Source organism: Heptranchias perlo, chromosome 2 (genome assembly GCF_035084215.1).
Source record: "Heptranchias perlo isolate sHepPer1 chromosome 2, sHepPer1.hap1, whole genome shotgun sequence".
Taxonomy (NCBI): domain Eukaryota; kingdom Metazoa; phylum Chordata; class Chondrichthyes; order Hexanchiformes; family Hexanchidae; genus Heptranchias; species Heptranchias perlo.
In genome coordinates, this window is record NC_090326.1 from 61,697,728 (window position 1) to 61,715,848 (window position 18,121).

Sequence of the window (18,121 nt, forward strand, 5' to 3'; positions counted from 1 at the left end):
GGGGTGCCAATCAAGTGGGCTGCTTTGTCCTGGATGGTGTCGAGTTTCTTGAGTGTTGTTGGAGCTGCACTCATCCAGATAAGTGGAGAGTATTCCATCACACTCCTGACTTGTGCCTTGTAGATGGTGGAAAGGCTATGGGGAGTCAGGAGATGAGTCATTCACCACAGAATACCCAGCCTCTGACCTGGTCTTGTAGCCACAGTATTTATGTGGCTGGTCCAGTTAAGTTTCTGGTCAATGGTGACCCCCAGAATGTTGATGGTGGATTCGGCGATGGTAATGCCGTTGAATGTCAAGGGGAGGTGGTTAGACTCACTCTTGTTGGAGCTGGTCATTGCCTGGCACTTGTCTGGTGTGAATGTTACTTGCCACTTATGAGCCCAAGCCTGGATGTTGTCCAGGCCTTGTTGCATGTGGGCACGGACTGCTTCATTATCTGAGGGGTTGCGAATGGCTAGATGTACTGCTAGTTCTGGAGCACAAGTCTTCAGCACTACAGCCAGGATATTGTCGGGGCCCAAGGCCTTTGTTGTATCCAGTGCACTCAGCTGTTTCTTGATATCACGTGGAGTCAATCAAATTGGCTGAAGACTGGCCTCTGTGATGGTGGAGCTATCAGGAGGAGACCGAGATGGATCATCCACTCGGCACTTCTGGCTGAAGATGGTTGCAAACGTTTCAGCCTTGTCTTTTGCACTCACGTGCTGGACTCCGCCATCATTGAGGATGGAGATGTTTACAGAGACACCTCCTCCCGTTAGTTGTTTAATTGTCCACCACCATTCATGACTGGATGTGGTGGAGCTTTGATCTGATCCGTTGGTTGTGGAATTGATCAGCTTTGTCTATAGCATTTTGCTTCCGCTGTCGTCCTGTGTTTTAGCTTAACGAGGTTGGCACCACATTTTTAGGTATGCCTGGTGCTGCTCCTGGCATGCTCTTCTACACTCCTCATTGAACCAGGGTTGATCCCCTTGCTTTTTGGTAATGTTAGAGTGAGGAATATACCGGGCCATGGGATTATAGATTGTGCTGGAATACAAATCTGCTGCTGCTGCTGATGGCCCACAGCGCCTCATGGATGCCCAGTTTTGAGCTGCAAGATCTGTTCTGAATCTATCCCATTCAGCACGGTGGTAGTGCCACACAACACGTTGGATGGTGTCCTCAGTGCGAAGACGGGATTTCATCTCCATGAGGACTGCGCGGTGGTCACTCCTACCAATACTGTCATGGACAGATGCATCTGCGGCAGGTAGATTGGTGAGGACGAGGTCAAGTAGGTTTTTCCCTCGTGTTGGTTCGCTCACCACCTGCCGCAGGCCCAATCTGGCAGCTATGTCCTTCAGGACTCGGCCAGCTCAGTCAGTAGTGGTGCTACCGAACTACTCTTGGTGATGGACATTGAAGTCCCCCACCCAAAGTACATTCTGTGCCCTTGCTACCCTCAGTGCTTTCTCCAAGTAGTGCTCAAAATGGAGGAGGACTGATTCATCAACTGAGGGAGGTAGGTGGTAATCAGCAGGAGGTTTCCTTGCCCATGTTTGACCTGATGCCATGAGATTTCATGGGGTCCAGAGTCAATGTTGAGGACTCCCAGGGCCACTCCCTCCTGACTGTATATCACAGTACCGCCACCTCTGGTGGGTGTCCCTGGTGGTGGGACAGGACATATCCAGAGATGGTGATTGAAGAGTCTGGGACGTTGGCTGAAAGATATGATTCTGTGAGTATGGCTACGTCAGGCTCTTGCTTGATTAGTCTGTGGGACTGCTCTCCCAATTTTGGCACAAGTCCCCAGATGTTAGTGAGGAGGACTTTGCAGGGTGGACTGGGCTTGGTTTGCGTTTGTCGTGTCCGGTGCCTAGTGGTCCGACGCCGGGTGGTCGTCCGGTTTTATTCTTATTATGACTTTTCGTAGCAAGATTGTATAACTGAATGGCTTGCTAGGCCATTTCTTGCAAAGTTTACTTTTTTATAAAATGTATGCAATAATTTACAGCACTTAGCAATGGTCCTTCAGTCTGAGGCTGCCGATTTGTTATCACCCATTTTACACTATCATACATAATCAAAATTTCCCCCTTTGAATCTGCGAAAAATATTTCGAGTAAAATCACGAAACCGTAAATGGATAAGTGAACAGTAGCAATACTGTAGATGTACAATAGTTATAGACTTAACTATCCCTCCTTGGAGGATAGAAAATAACAAACAATTGCGTCAGCTGTGCTAAACTTTGAACTGGACTCAATACCGATTCCTTCAATATTAACGTTACGTAACGGTTCATTGTTAACCTTCCATGAAGTCTCTCTAGCCTATTTGTATCGCTTTGTTATTTTCATACAGACTACAGAATTTTAAAAAGACTAATGATTCCTGGCAGTTTCGTGGGGAGAGGACGTTGTGGCTGACAATCGCCTCCCAAACTTATACTTGTTGGTGAAGCTGCTCTTTAAATGGTTTCACTTATACTACGGAATTTGGTCATATAATTAAAGTTGTGTGAATTCTTAGACATGCTCTTTGCCATAGGTGAAACTTGAGCACAAAATCTGGGCTGACACTTCAGTGCAGTACTGAGGGAATGCTACACTGTCAGTAGTGGCGTCTTTCGGATGATACATTAAACCGTGGCCCTCTAAGTTGGACGTAAAAGATCCCATGGCACTATTCGAAGAAGAGCAAGGTAGATCTCCCTGATGTCCTGGGCAATATTTATACCTCAACCAACATCACTAAAACAGATTATCTGATCATTATCACATTGATGTTCGTGGGACCTTGCTGTGTGCAATTTTGCTGCCGCTTCTTCTACATTACAACAGTGGCTACACTTCAAAAAGTACTTCATTGGCTGTAAAGTGCTTTGGGACATCCTGAGGTCGTGAAAGACGCCATATAAATGCAAGACTTTATTTCTTTCACCTGTGGCTTTCGGCCAACTTACTGCTCGATGTGCTTCTGTACTTCCACTCACGCCCTGCCCAACTGTGAGGCAACGACCAAGCTGAGATTCTGTGCTGTTCACTTTCCTTTTCTTGCTATCCAGTCAAAGATGTCAAAGGAATGAAAGGGTCCTATTAAAATAGAACTATTTTATAGAACTATTAGCTCAATAGTTTTCTTTTTCTCTTCCAGTGGGGAACTGCTTGACCTCCATTTGGCAACAGCTCAAAAGTGGCATGATTGAAATCAGGAGTGTTGGAAATTGCAGGCACAGACCCACATCCCATTACTGTGTGATGCAGCATGTTTCAGCAATCTAGAGAATGGCCCTCGAGCAAGACACTGGCTGGGATTATGGGCCTTGGCAAAAAGTTTGTGAGTAAAATTGTTATAAGCTAAATAAACTGCAAGCTAAATGTAATTCAAGGCGCAACTATTTTGGATTTACTTTAAGTTATGGAGCAGCTGTCACCTGGAGCAGTGAACACAGGCTCGGCTAAAGCATTCAAATGGGGAACAAATAGATTTCAAATTCCGAGAGATACCAGCTCAGTGCCAAGGCATAAGAGAAATGAAAATGGTTTGTGTAAGAAATGGGCTAAAGTAAATGATCATTGCGACTGAAGGCTTACCTATAGAATTGATCTAAGACATTGAACCAGTGAAAAATATCTACAGTAAAAACACCAATTATAGGAGCACAAAATGATTGAATCATTTCACTTGCTTTAATAACATACTTTAATTATTATGTGTGTATGCGTTGGACAGTGCTATATATTTAAATTATTTGTAAATAAGGGGGCTTTCTTCTGACTTTGCCCTCGAAGTGGGAAGCCACATCCTCTTAACATGTACATCGGAAATGTAGGCACGTACTATGCATGAATTTGCAAACTATTTAAATGAATGATCGGAAAATCGTGTGCAACGTACGGCCGAGTTTTGGTTATGTGCTACTGGTGGGCAAGGCTCCCTGCCAAAAGAACAAAATGCCAAAATTACCCCGATAATATTATGCACCTTCCTTGGAATTCTTGCCCTTCCTTCATATCACTAACTCAAAGGTCAAATGATGAGTTAATCATTTCAATTTTCCTTTTGTTATTACTCCATAAGAGGGTGTAATCGAATTCACCTGACTGGTTTGGATGACAAAAACTGTAAACCTTTTTGGAGAGCATCAGAAGGCATCTCATTCCATTCACCTTCTGAGATTTTCCAAAATATTTTGATGGCCCCGTCTCAAATATGGGGCAAATTTCCTCCCACTCCCTAAATGCACAATGTCAACAAAAAGCAGCCATCCCCTTTGAATTGATGCAGAACTAACAAACCGACAGCAGCATTTGATTTCCCAGCCATAAAATGAGTGAGCTCCCAATTAAAAGTTTAATTCACACTGGACCGACAGACATTACAAACCCAAAAGTTCCTCCAGGATCATCATGCTTGAGTGAGTGTTAATTACTCACCACTTGATTCCCACTCAATCAGAGGGCTCAAGTTTATTTTCTATCTCAACCAGAGCAATTCTACCAGATTTTATAATAATTGTCATTTACAAAGACTGTTACACAAATTGTGAAATCTATCCCATTAACCATTTCAAAACACAGGGGCCTAAAAATTGGCAGCAGCCCTCAGGTAGTTTTTTTGTGTGGTGGGGGGAAGATCGGGAGGGGGCCATGTTGAAACCGGCAATGGTCTTTGGCTTCACATTCAGCTAAGCTTTTTGGGCCTTTAAGGGCCACTGGGTAGGCTGCGTGTCGACCACGTTTTCCTGAACACAGCCGGCCCGATACTGGCTGCATTCAGGGAAGTCCAATTTTGCAGAGGGGCCTAAAACAGGTGTTAGGCCCCTTATTTGCATATGCAAAGGGCCTAATGCTTCTTTCAGGTGCATGCCCAGGATGCCTCTTTATCTGCCTTTACCAATATGTTGGGCAGCACATTTCTGTCACGGAATGTGCACGCGCATATTGGATGCTTTGGGGCCCATTTTATGCCTGTACAACGAGCATGGTGTCAACCAACTTCTAGACCACTTTCATTTTAGTTTGGGTCTTTTTAGTAAATGACCTGTTTGCTGTATATAGCTGATGCGTGATGGTGTTCACACTGAAGAATTAATGATTGTAATATAATCACTGCCAAATTTCATATGATATTCAACAGGTCATTATCACAATCTGTAGATATTAAATTATCTACAGATGAACATGATTCACACTGATTTTGCTATAACCATAATTAAACAGAGCTCATGGGTTAAACTACCCTGTGTTGCAAGTTACTACTTTCATAATGTTAAGTTGCTTTAGGGCGTTCCCAAGCACATGTTTACTCATTATTCAGTAGGCACCATTCCAGCTCAAACCTGCAATAGATAATGCTTTGCATAATCTTCTGTGAAATATTTTCTTAAGAGATTTTGAAACACTAATTATGAAAGTGTTTATGAAACAAATGACATATGCAAATACATTGGGAACAATGCATCCACAAGTGGCACAGGTGAGCCTCTTATACCCTTATTAATTCTGACTAATACCTACAACATATTAGTGTATATGTATTTTGTTAACTGTGTCACAGCTGACATATCCTTCTACAATGCAGCCCACTCTCTTTACCTCAGCTGAAAGACGTTTTATTTTCTCAACATTGTTGTGCACTGTTTCACTTTCTTGAATTATTTCTTCCACTGTTTGTTGCTGTCACATTTTCTCCAAACACAGTAAATTCTGGAAACAAATGAGTGAGAGCGCCTATAGGCAACCCACTCATGTGTGTCTGTGTCTAAACTCGCCTGCACGCTGCCTTGGGGCATTCATCTCTCCACACCTTCAGATGCCAAGGCAAATTTTAAATTGTAAAACGACTGGAACAAAAACATCTCTGTTTAGAGTACCAGGAAAGACAGGAACCCATTGCTAAAAGGGGTTATTTGTATGTTGTCTGGTGACCCTTTAGGGCCAAGCCTATCAGTGCCTAAATGAGGTTTCTTTAATTACCAGAGTAATACATACTCTTATAACAATGGATTATTTTTCACAAATGGGTTAAGTTTCAAGATGTTGCTGTTGTATTAACAGCATGTTGGAAATATCTAAATATTGCTTTGTCGCAGAACAATTATGCACACATCCCCTTTTGTTTATTGACTAGTGATATGAACTGTTTAAAGCTGTAGTCTTTTGTTGGGCTACAAAGGCTGATTCCAATACCATCAAAAGTGCATTATACTAAATCTCCTCTGAGACTAACTCAGCCCCACTGCAATGTTTCAAACAGTTATTATACATTTTAAACTCTGTCGATGATGACAGCGCTAAAGAAACGCTGCAGTGTTTGACAGCAGTCTTCCTAGGGACCGAGAAGAATTATTCTACATCTAAAAACTCATTTTTATCAAAACAAATACATAGAACTTTATGACAGACATAAATGTATTTTAACTCTTTAACCTATGTAAGCATATTTGGATACTTACCTCGGGGAACTTCTTTATTAACTGTGGATTATTCAGTGTCTTTTCCATATCAGTACTCTCAGAAATGCATTGGTATTTCAAGACAGGTACTTCCAAGTGTCCTTGCATCATTTCCATATAAGCTCTCACAGACATCAAGAGAGCAGTGCAGACTGAAAGCTTTAAGCCCTGTTTACACTAAGCTACAAATTCGCATGTGCTGAGAATTTGTAACTGATCCACAGACAGGCTTCAAATGTATAAATGCTGCCAACCTGTTTGTTTGGATCATTTAGTTCAGGATAAAATTTCCCAACTTTTCTTATTAGATTGCATTTAGCTGGGAGTTAGGACAATTGCAACAGGTTGGTATAATTACCTATTAGGTTGGTAGAAATATGCATCAGATAATTTGCTACAGACCGGTATCAAATATCCAACAAGCTGATACGAATTTATATATTTTGATGTGAATTGGTTAACTAGGCTGAAGTACACTGGTTGATAGAGTGAGTTATCATCCCTGAGACCTGGATATGAATGCTAGCCAGATGAATAGGATGGTGCCTATAAAAGATCTTACGTGAAATAAGTTTGGACAGTTTATAGTGGGTCTACAGCACAAAACTGCCCCACCAATTGGCACTGAACTAGTAAACCTTCCATTTCTCACACCAACGTCACATGATAGTTGGTGTGAGACATGGAAAAAAAGTCACACTGTTGCAGTAATGCATGCTCTTATGTGGTTGGGGTTAAAACACATCAGGGTGAGGCTTTCTTCTCAACCGTGTTCTTTATACTTGAATTTACAAATGGCAAACAGAACAACTCTTCCTTTGTTGAGGAAAAGTAGACGGAGCTCTGCCTGAACTTGGAATGCTTGATGCTGTCACTGGCACTAGGAATTTCCTCAGGGTTCTCCCAATCGCCTGCCGCAACTTTGGGGAAAGATCGGCAGAAATCCGATTTCCGCAATGTATCCGGGGTTGCTGCTGATCTGGAGAACCTCTGAGGAAATTCGCAGCATGGGTCCCCAAAATAAATAAAAGTCAAATTCCCAGCACTAACATTCTCTTGAATACACTCCAAAAAAATTAATCAGAGTGCTATAAATACCCATAGATTAATATAAGTTGGCATATCACATTTTCCTGATCAGAATAAATTCCACAGTAATCTAAATTCACTTCAGGGTGATATGTATCCTCATTTGACTGCTATGTGTTCACTTTGTCAACAACCAGAAATTCACATCAATCTGGTACTTATTCTGATTAGACCGGTTTAAATTCTTGTCAGGTTGATATAAGTTATTCATGGAAATCTCCTGTCAGATCAGCCATGATCTTATTGAATGGCGGAGCAGGCTCGAGGGGCCGATTGGCCCACTCCTGCTCCTATTTCTTATGTTCTTATGTCATTTTCTACAGGGAAGAGAAAGGGCTGGTAATTTAAACTCTACAGCCCAATTTGCTTCTCCTTGGGCACATACTCTAATGTGGTTGATAAGTTCTGAATAGTTGTGTCCTTGTGCACAATGTTGGGACAGACATAATTGGATGTGCAACCAGTGGGGAAGGAGGTACCCTGGGCACTGTTTCATAGAGAAGAGTCAAGTGTCATGTGCTCATTGGTTCATTCTCACTTAGCAAATGCGAAAAAAACTGAAATTTTATGAGACATGTTCCCATCGTTAATGTGTTCAAGTGCAACAGCAGAAAAAGTGTCTTCTGGTCTTTTCCTGTTCCTAAAAATTCTTTTGTAAACTCTGGCTATTTGTTAATATATGAAAATATGCAAATATGAAGGCTCCTGAGCTAAATGCAATATGATATGATTTAGCTGAGGAGAGAGCCATGCTGTTCATAATATCCAACCTGTAGGGAAGATATTAGGTGGTGTTCAGCTTCCACTGTCATCCAGTACAAGGGCTGATTCTAAGCAACGGATAAATGTAAACATGGCAAGATGTCACTGATCTGGACTAAATGAGATCTACACTGCACTGCACAGTCCATGCTCGGCTTGCAGCTAAACATGGACTGAGCAGTGCAGTGCAGAGGGACTGAACAGAAGATCATAGATAGCAGCCTTATTGACATCGAACATTAGAGCTACTTTTAAGGCAGTGGTCTGGATTAAATAGCGATAAATAATATTGTGCTTATTTCACTTTTGACCATTCTGAAAGAACAAACCATGCAGAATGCCAAAGCACTTTAAAATTGAGAAAACATAAACCTTCTAACACAATATGAGATCTAATGTAAACAATAACATACTGCACCAGGGAGCCTGATCAATTCGTAATTTTAGGGGAGCTTTTCCTGGGTCTGTGCCCAGGCACATTACATTGCTTGGGCATAGAAAATTTCAGGAAATCAGGTGATCAGCACTTACATCTGTAATTTAAATTAACAGAAGGAAAATCAGGCAGGTTCCTTTACAGATGTATACTTCGACTACCTCCTGATTCCCCGATATTTTCCGTGGCCAGCAGATACAGTTAGTCTGGGTGCTGAGCCAGAAAAATCTCCCTTTTTCTGTGTTAGTGCCTTCGTCATTCACTTCTCCCCCCCCTTTCTCTTGAAATTATTCAAGTGTATTAATAGCTGTTGCCCATTTTAACGTACTGTTCTAGCGTTAAAGGTTTTCCTTTACTCATTGTGTCCTCTTTAACGAGCAATCAATGCGAAACATGCAAATCTGATCAGTATTTACCTAATTTCGCAGCACATTAATTTCCCCAATCGAAGCTGGCATGAAATCACCAAGGGAACCACGCTCTCTCCTGTTGAAGGTCATCGTTTCTGAAGAAAACAGTACACATTGCAGGGAAAGGAATTTTGTAGCGAGAAAGGAAGGCTGCAGCACAGTGTGGGGTAGATCTTGACTTTGTGCAATAATGTAAAAAGGATGATAGTGAGTCGGCAACCCGTTTTACATCTCTCCCCATTTTTATTTCCAATGAAGTCAATGGGGAGAGATGTAAAACCGGCTGCCGACTTGCTATCACCCGTTTTACACTATCACACAAAGCCAAGATCTACCCCTGTGTGTTTTATTAGGCATTGTAGAATTATATTTGAAGGGCTTTGCTAGCTGAAATTCAAAGAGCACAGTGATTGCTAGTCAGTTTAATCTATGCATAATGATAGTCAACCATCTTTCTCACCTACAACTTTGCAAGTTTCCCTTTTATGACCTGTTCTAATTCTTCTGAAATATGCCGATTCTTCAATTCCAGCACATTACTGAACAAATTTTAAGTTCGCTGTACTCTTTTGCGAAACTATTCAGACTAGCACGTCTGACATCTGTGAAAGCCTTGGATATCCAAATATAACAATGTAAAATAATTGGGTCACACACGCTTATAGCAACGTAAGATTAATTGATGCTCGACTTTGTTGGTTACTTTGGCACTTTTCTTCAAATCAAACACCTTTGTCTACACATCCTTCCATATATGGCAGGTGAGAGGGACTCTATTCCCCTTCTGTGCAATCACCTACTCCAAATGCTAGGCTTTGTCTTTATTAATAGGTTACCCTTTCACCTTGCAGAGGGTATTTTGCCGTTCCCTTACACCATGCACAATAATCTGCAGGTCTCATCAATGGAACTGGCTTTTCGCTAACTACTTCTTCGCTCCATGGATGTTCAACTACGTGCACCTCATAACTGGATTGTCTCAGTGTATTACTTATACCAGATATGTGCCTATTTGGATAATTTTTGGGTGATTCAGAAACATTACTTTGAGTGCATTTCGACTGGATACTCAGTTTGCGTAAGCTGCAAATTTAGCTGCAACACATCTGACCGTAAACAAAGCTCATTGAGTAACGTTCTGTGTTCCTGTTAATACACTAAGAAACAGGAGAAAAAATGAAATCAAATTGAATGCACTTTCAGTGCAATAAGAAGAAATCTCCTCCCCCCTAGATGGAGTACTTTCTTCTGCCTTGATTATATTTGCAAAGATTTTATAAAAGTAAGCCTACAATTCATTTAATAATGCTGTGGGATGAATAACCAGAGAGTTACACAGATGTGTATGGTGTGCTACAACTGTGTGTGCCTATATATTTATATACATGCATGTAGAAAAAATATATAGCTTTTTCTAGGAGCCGGCACAGGCACGATGGGCCGAATGGTATCCTTCTCTGCTGTATGATTCTATGGTTCTGTAGATATATGTATGCACGTGAATGAATGTGATTTTCACAGAACACAGAAACCACTGCACTTTGGTGAATAATTCAAAGCTCTTTAAATTTGTTCATAAAATTGTGGGAAATGTAAGGTTTTGGTAACGTGAAAGTCCACCCTGGTTCTCTGGCTTCCCGGCCATGGACTGAGAAAAGAAAATGAATATTCTTTCCAGACAGATGCCGGTGATAAAGAAAATGTCAGCAAAAATACTAAAGCAGCGTGTCACAGCAGCTTTCTGTCAGATAGGGGGAAAGGTAAAAAATGTTCTATCATGTCCAACAAGGTGTTCTTTTTGAGATTTAAAGATCACTGCGCAACTTTAAACATGTTTGTCACTTTCCCCTGACTGTAACTATCTGTAGCTTCACAAGAACTTTATCAGCTTGGTAAAAGAAGTCCATTCCCATTTATCTCAGCCAGGTTCCCTTCAAAGCCAACAAATAAATTACAGTGTACATTTGATACAAATTGATTTCTTAACTCAAATAACAATGTTGTCCTCCCGGTCAGGCCATGTGTCACTCATTCGCAGGTCTGAGTGAAAGGCTCAATCTGTCTCTCTGACAGAAATAGTCCTGACACATCTCGCCAAGGAATGTTAATAATCCCAACCCGGCCTATGCCTTTGTGGACAAGCTATGATAAGAAAAATCAGTCCCTCCTGTCAGACGGTGTGAAGGCCTGATCTGTGTTCGTTCGAACAAACCATCGGGCTAGGAGCTACTGTCCCATTTCATGTAGTAAATGAGAGAAAATAAAATCCAGCTACTGCGGTAAAGAAACGATCACTGTGATGAAGCTGAAGTGAAACCATTGAATATCTCAAGCTGATCTTATCTGCTGCCACAGAAATGAGATATTGGCAGGAGCCGTTGAGTTTCTTACAGCTCAGGAGGTTAAAAAGGTTGGGAGGCAGGCCACAGGCTAATTGGATTTGCCTGGGCTTGATAAACAGTGGTAACACAATTACCAGAAAAATACATACAATGTGGGTTTTTTCTTTGTTTGGAACACTTAGACTGGAAAACAATGTGGTTTACTCTTGGCAGCTTTTGTCTTCCCAAGCTTCTTACTAAGCTCAAGCATCCTGAAACAGTACTTGTGTCAGCCATTTTAATCAAACAATATTTAACCCCTTTGACCTTTAAAAGTCATTCCATCTTAGCAACCAAATCCATGACTAATCATTGGAAATTTATCTGAAAATATATAGCGATGTGATGAACCACTAAATCTTTCCTGTAAATAATAAAAAAAACAGATTTACTTCACCTCTGTTATGGCAAATAGAAGGTGTGCATGATCAAAGTGTTTATAAAAAGAATATAAACTGCAATCTCTAGAAATCTGAATTGAAAACAGAAAATGCTGGAAATAGACAGCAGGTGTAAATAGAAATGATAGGTTAATGTTTTGGGTAGAGACGCTTCATCAGAACTCTGACAAGGTTCTAACAAAATGTCTCCACCTGAAACATTAACCTCTCTTTTCTCTTTTGATGGACCTGTGTCCATTTCCAGAAGTTTCTGTTTCGATTTGTGCTATAAACACATCAGGTTCCACTTGTATGTTGATGATACTCAGCTCTACCTCACCACAACCCCTCTCAACCCCTCCACAGTCTTTGATTTGTCACACTGCTGGTCCAACATCCAGTACTGGATGAGCAGAAATTTCCTCCAAATAAATATTGGGAAGAATGAAGCCATTGTCTTTGGTCCCCGCCACAAACTCCATTCTCTAGCTATCGACTCCATCCCTCTTCCTGGCCACTGTCTAAGGCTGAACTAGACCGTCCACAACCTTGGCGTCCTATTTGACCCTGAGATAAGCTTCTGACCCCATATCCGCTCCATCATCACGACCGCCTACTTCCACCTCCGTAACATCGCCCGTCTCCGCCCCTGCCTTAGCTCATCCGCTAATGAAACTCTTATCCATGCCTCTGTTACCTCTAGACTTGACTATTCTAATGCTCTCCTGACCGACCTCCCATCTTCCACCCTCCATAAACTTGAGCTTATCCAAAACTCTGCAGCCCGTATCCGAACTTGCACCAAGTCCCTTTCACCCGTCACCCCTATGCTCGCTGACTTACATTGACTCCCGGTATGGCAACACCTCGATTTTAAAATTCTCATCCTTGCTTTCAATCCCTGTGACCACCTCCAGCCCTACAACCCTCCGAGCTCTCTGCGCTACTCCATTGGTGACCGTGCCTTCAGCTGCCTAGGCCCTAAGCTCTGAAATTCCCTCCCTAACCTCTCTGCCTCTCTACCTTTCTCTCCTCCTTTAAGACGCTCCTTAAAACCTATCTCTTTGACCAAGTTCCGGTCCTAATAGCTCCTTATGTGGCTCGGTGTGAAGTTTTGTTTGATAACGCTCCTGTGAAGCGCCTTGGGACATTTTACTACATTAAAGGCACTATATAAATGCAAGTTGTTTTTGGTGAAGATAGATTGGAGCAGATAAAGTTGTATCAGTATAACATTGCACGAACAGTACTATTTTAAAAATATCACTTTTCTTTTCCTGTGCAACTGAAAAAAATGCTTCATATCTGAAAAAAATATTCCTAACCTGCCTTTTTTTTGAGGTGGGGTGGTAGAGCTCAAGTGTTTTGTAGAATTCCCCATTCTCCGTGAGTGGGTTACAAGATTGACCCCACCTCTCGCAAGCTTTCATTTTTATATGTTCAATTTTTGGTACAAAATACTTAACTGAATGTGTATGCAGTTCATGTGTGATGAAGTCTATAATGAAAATTGATGACTATATTGAAATGTAGTTACATTGAGTGGTAAACCTCAACTACTGGTAAATAACTTAGTATAACCTTGGAGTTACTGTTGGCGCTATTAGAATGTGAGAATTAAATGCAATTGTACGACATTTCTCTGGCTGCTATTTAGCAGAGGTGCTTAATTGTTCACTTCAGACACGTCCACATCTTCACTTAAATAGCGGGCAAAGGAATGTTGCATAAAAATATTAGACATTTGTCCAATTGTATTATCAACAGAATTTTCTGGCCTTATAGCCTAAAGCACTCACTACAATTGTGTCAGCACAGGAAAATATATGCAAACGAAGGACTGGTTGATATTTAGTCACAAGAACATCCTGCAGGTAAAGCTAATTAAATCCCCACTATCAAAATCCTGGGGGTCACCATTGACCAGAAACTTAACTGGACCAGCCACATAAATACTGTGGCTACAAGGCCAGGTCAGAGGCTGGGTTTTCTGCAGCTAATGACTCACCTCCTGACCCCCCATAGCCTTTCCACCATCTACAAGGCACAAGTCAGGAGTTGATGGAATACTCTCCACTTGCCTGGATGAGTGCAGCCCCAACAACACTCAAGAAGCTCGACACCATCCAGAACAAAGCAGCCCGCTTGATTGACACCCCATCCATCACGCTAAACATTCACTCCCTTCACCATCGACGCACAATGGCTGCAGCGTGCACCATCCACAGGATGCACTGCAGCAACTCACCAAGGCTTCTTCGACAGCACCTCCCAAACCCGCGACCTCTACCACCTAGGAGGACAAGGGCAGCAGGCACATGGGAACAACACCACCTGCACATTCCCCTCCAAGTCACACACCATCCCGACTTGGAAATATATCGCCGTTCATTCATCGTCGCTGGGTCAAAATCCTGGAACTCCCTTCCTATCAGCACTGTGGGAGAACCTTCACCACACGGACTGCAGCAGTTCAAGAAAGCGGCTCACCACCACTTTCTCAAGGGCAATTAGGGATGGGCAATAAATGCTGGCCTTGCCAGCGACACCCACATCCCATGAACAAATTTTAAAAAATTTCCTCCAGGGTTCTGATCGCCACCCGCTGTAACTCTGGTGGGAGACCGGCGAGCTCCCCAGGACAAGAGTGGTAGCCCAGTTGTGGTGAGTCTGTGCTGTTTCTGGGTGTTTCCTGGCTGCCTTGTAAGGGACGGTGCCTTTGTCCACTTAAAACAAGGAAAATAACAGCCAGGGAGCATAGGCAGGGGCAGGGGTTCCTATTCCTTCGGCTGGACGGGCAGCCAGCACATTAGTGGAGACCAGCATGCTGAGTGAGTGGAGGCACACCAGCCTCCAGAAGGGTAGATGTGAGCCATGCCAGTGGGGTCCAAGCTGGACAAGCAACCTGCATTCTCAAAGAGAGGCAGTTTTTAAAAAAATAAATATATTTACAGATCAGCCCCCTTGCTCAGGGGATGGGGAAAGATGAAAAACCCCATGGGTGGGCAGGCGCTAGAGGTCACAGCTGCTACCAGGAAGGGGAGAGGTCAGAGATGTACCCGAAATAGCACATACGTCCACCTGCCCCATGGTAATTAGGTGCCCTCCCACTGACCCTGGAAACTCTGACAGGTTCAGTGCTGGAGGGCACCGGTGGGTGAAATCCTGTGCAATCATTGGGATGGTGGACCGTGTATTTGGGCCCCAAATATTTGGTTTTGCATCCCTGCTTCACATTCTTTATATAACATTGCAAACAATTTACAAGCAATGATATTTGACAGGAATCACCAATATTTCTTTTCTGTGAAGCAGCCCAAAGTGATGCCATGGCAGCCACACGTATGAATCATGTGTGCACTTTCTCACAGACACGTATACATTTGGTGCAAGATGATATTTTTGAATAAAAAATGAAACGTTTATGAACAAATGTGCAATATTTCCATTTGTTACTTTTTTTTTAGTTGGAATCACTGAGGGAATTGTACAGCATCTATTGGAGGGTGGCTGTAATATTTTCCAGTGCTAAAGAATCTGATTTGTTTCAATTCTATGTGTTCCAACCAGCCAATTTGTATTACCATCTGAACCTTAATGAATGCGTTTCACTGAGCCTGTTCCCTCAGGGTTGAAGCTCATATTGGCAGAGATGTGCCAATGATAGACTACGTATGGATGGGAGGAGAGATTTAATGATGAGAATCAAGAGTGAATAAAAAGCCGCTTTTTATCCTAGTCCTATTTTTGTGGACATTTGCCTATAGATAATGTCAACCTTTTGTTTTGATGTCTGTCTGTGAACAAAATATATTCAATGAGCTGGAATTCTGCCATTTATAATCTATTGAATGTTATTGATGTAAACAGCACTCAAGGGCGTTTGGTTAATTCTGTGAAATAAAAAACAAAAAGTGTCTAAACTTTAATAACACATCACTTACTTACAATAGACAAAAACAGAACTGTATTCTTATTATGAATTTTCCAGGCTGTAGCACAAATTTGTAAATGTTATTTAGAAAACAAGACTGAAAATGTTTTCCGGAACTAAATCACTTTCATGATATTCAGATTCGTTGTGATTTCAGATCTTATATAAAAAAAACTTTGGAGGGTCCCATTTGCAATATTCATCTTTTCTCTTCCAAACATTGACTGACCAGCTGTGTATTTACAACTTGTTCCTGTACATCCTTTTGGTTCAAGTTTCCAGCATTCAGTTTTTTTAAAATCTGGTGTCACTGTTGTACTTAACAAATGTATCGCATGCATACGCATATCAGGCACTGAGCAGCTGTAACTTATAAAGAAGTAACATGTCCAACACACGACCACACTAATTTAAAACAATTTTAAAATATGATTGTTTGGGGCATGTTTGAAAAGATCCCAAATTCGGACCACCTCTTCTGTGACTCTTAATTTCTCACCATCATTGTGGGAATGTGGCGGCAAGTAAATGGTTCCTGTCCAAGGTAACAGCAAGAAAATGAAGTACTTAAAAACATATTTATTTCATTATATTGTTACCTGGTAGTCCAGAAGTGTATCCAATTCCTCATGGTTTAGAAAGGGGGAGGCCCTGTTGATGGTGATGTAGCGTTGGGGTTGTGCTGGATCATAGAGTCAGTACTGCTGAATGAGTTCTATGAGTGTGCTGTATGGGCAATACCTTCACAGCATTGTCATTTTTGTTTGAAATATTTCATTTTTGTGTCCTGACCTAGTATCTTGTGCAACCATTTTTCCAGATGATTTAATGAAAGGGAGGAGGGAAGGGAGGGGGAAGGTGGTGAGACAAATCCTTTTTTCTGAATGGTGTTGGCGAATCTAAAGATGTTTTATATGATCTAATCTCCCTTGTAGTCTAGTGTCCAACCCGCTGCTAGTGTATAGTTCAATGGCCATTCATATTTCTCAGTGGTATTAGGAAAGGGTATCTCATTTCCCTTTTCATCGCCCAGGTAGGGCTTCTGCCTTGCTTACAGGTTGAGTCCTTTGTTTGGACTTCTTTAATCCCTAATTTATGAGGTCTGAAGGAGTCTCCTTTGTGCATGTTAAAAAAATAATGATCTGTTCCACTAACTGGTTATATCTCCATATTGTCTTGAGTTTCAAAAATACTGTTATTATAAATGAAGATCAGGAAGGAAACAGAATGATGAAAGGTGCCATTTTAATTATGGTCATTTTTCTTATGAGTGTAAAATGTTTCATGTGTTACTGAGTAAACAGCCAGAAGATCGTTAGCTGTGAGGCTATCCACATAATATGTTGTCATGGTTTCAATGTATCTGTACTGAAGAGTCAATAACACCTGAGAGAAGAGCTCAACGTTTATTGACTGTTGACTGAATTGGTCATTAAGCACAATGGAGCATGATTGAAGATACTTTAATTAAGTCGTAATGTGCAGTAATGTCAGAATGGATGCGGTCTCAGGCTTCTTTCTTTTAGTGGATGAGGCGTGGAGAAAGGAGTGATCTGTAAATGTAGCCCAGTATTTGGTAAGTTAAAAAAAATTAAGGGTTGATTTTAAAACTTTGCAATTCGAGTGGGAAGCCTTGCCCGCTGCGAGCACAAATTGGAAATTTGGGGCGTGATTTCTCCATGTGGAGGACAAAATGGTTGAGCTCAATCCTGTTTTCACCCAAGTACACTGCGCATCATTTTCCAAGGGTAGTTAAACCATGTACGGCACACGCCTGGATTTCCAATCCGCACACGTGACAGGCAAGGCTTCCCGCCAAAAGTGCAAAGTCAGAAAATTGCCCATTCAGAAGAAGTTTTAAATGCAGGCAAAAGTCAAGGCTTTAAATAAAGAATTAAAAATAACTCCCTCCTACGGCTTAATAGGGTAGATTTTCTGTATCCTCACCTATGGCAAGGTTCCCGGCTCACCATGACCGAGGCTTAGAAAATTATGTGCAGCTTGCCAGCGATTTTCTGATCCAAACTTAGAATGGACCTGGTATTTTTGCCCCGGGCAAGAAGGCATGAATGCGCTGAGGCATGAGGACCACTAAAGTCCCAGGTGCAATCCCAGGTCTGTATTGAGTTAGTTTATCTCAGCCAAGGTGACAGTAAAGGTACTGCAGCTAGCCTTAGCATTCTTCAGGTAGAGAGGGGGGAAAATAGCTAGAGTTCCTGCACCTATTCATTGTCCAACGACCCCAGCTAGAAGTGGGCAATTGTGGACATTGGGGAAA

General features: G+C 41.8%; 1 long non-coding RNA gene across 3 annotated transcripts in view; it reads left to right on the forward strand.

Annotated features, from left to right (window-relative positions):
• The window catches only part of LOC137333622 (uncharacterized), a 51,543-nt gene that overhangs the window by 12,341 nt on the left and 21,081 nt on the right, over window positions 1-18,121 (forward strand). For 2 of the 3 annotated variants that reach the window (XR_010965945.1, XR_010965944.1), the window contains exon 2: window positions 3,148-3,330. This is a non-coding gene — a long non-coding RNA (uncharacterized lncRNA). Of the gene's footprint in view, window positions 1-3,070; window positions 3,331-18,121 lie in introns of those variants that run through there. The other variant, XR_010965943.1, reaches the window with a different exon arrangement.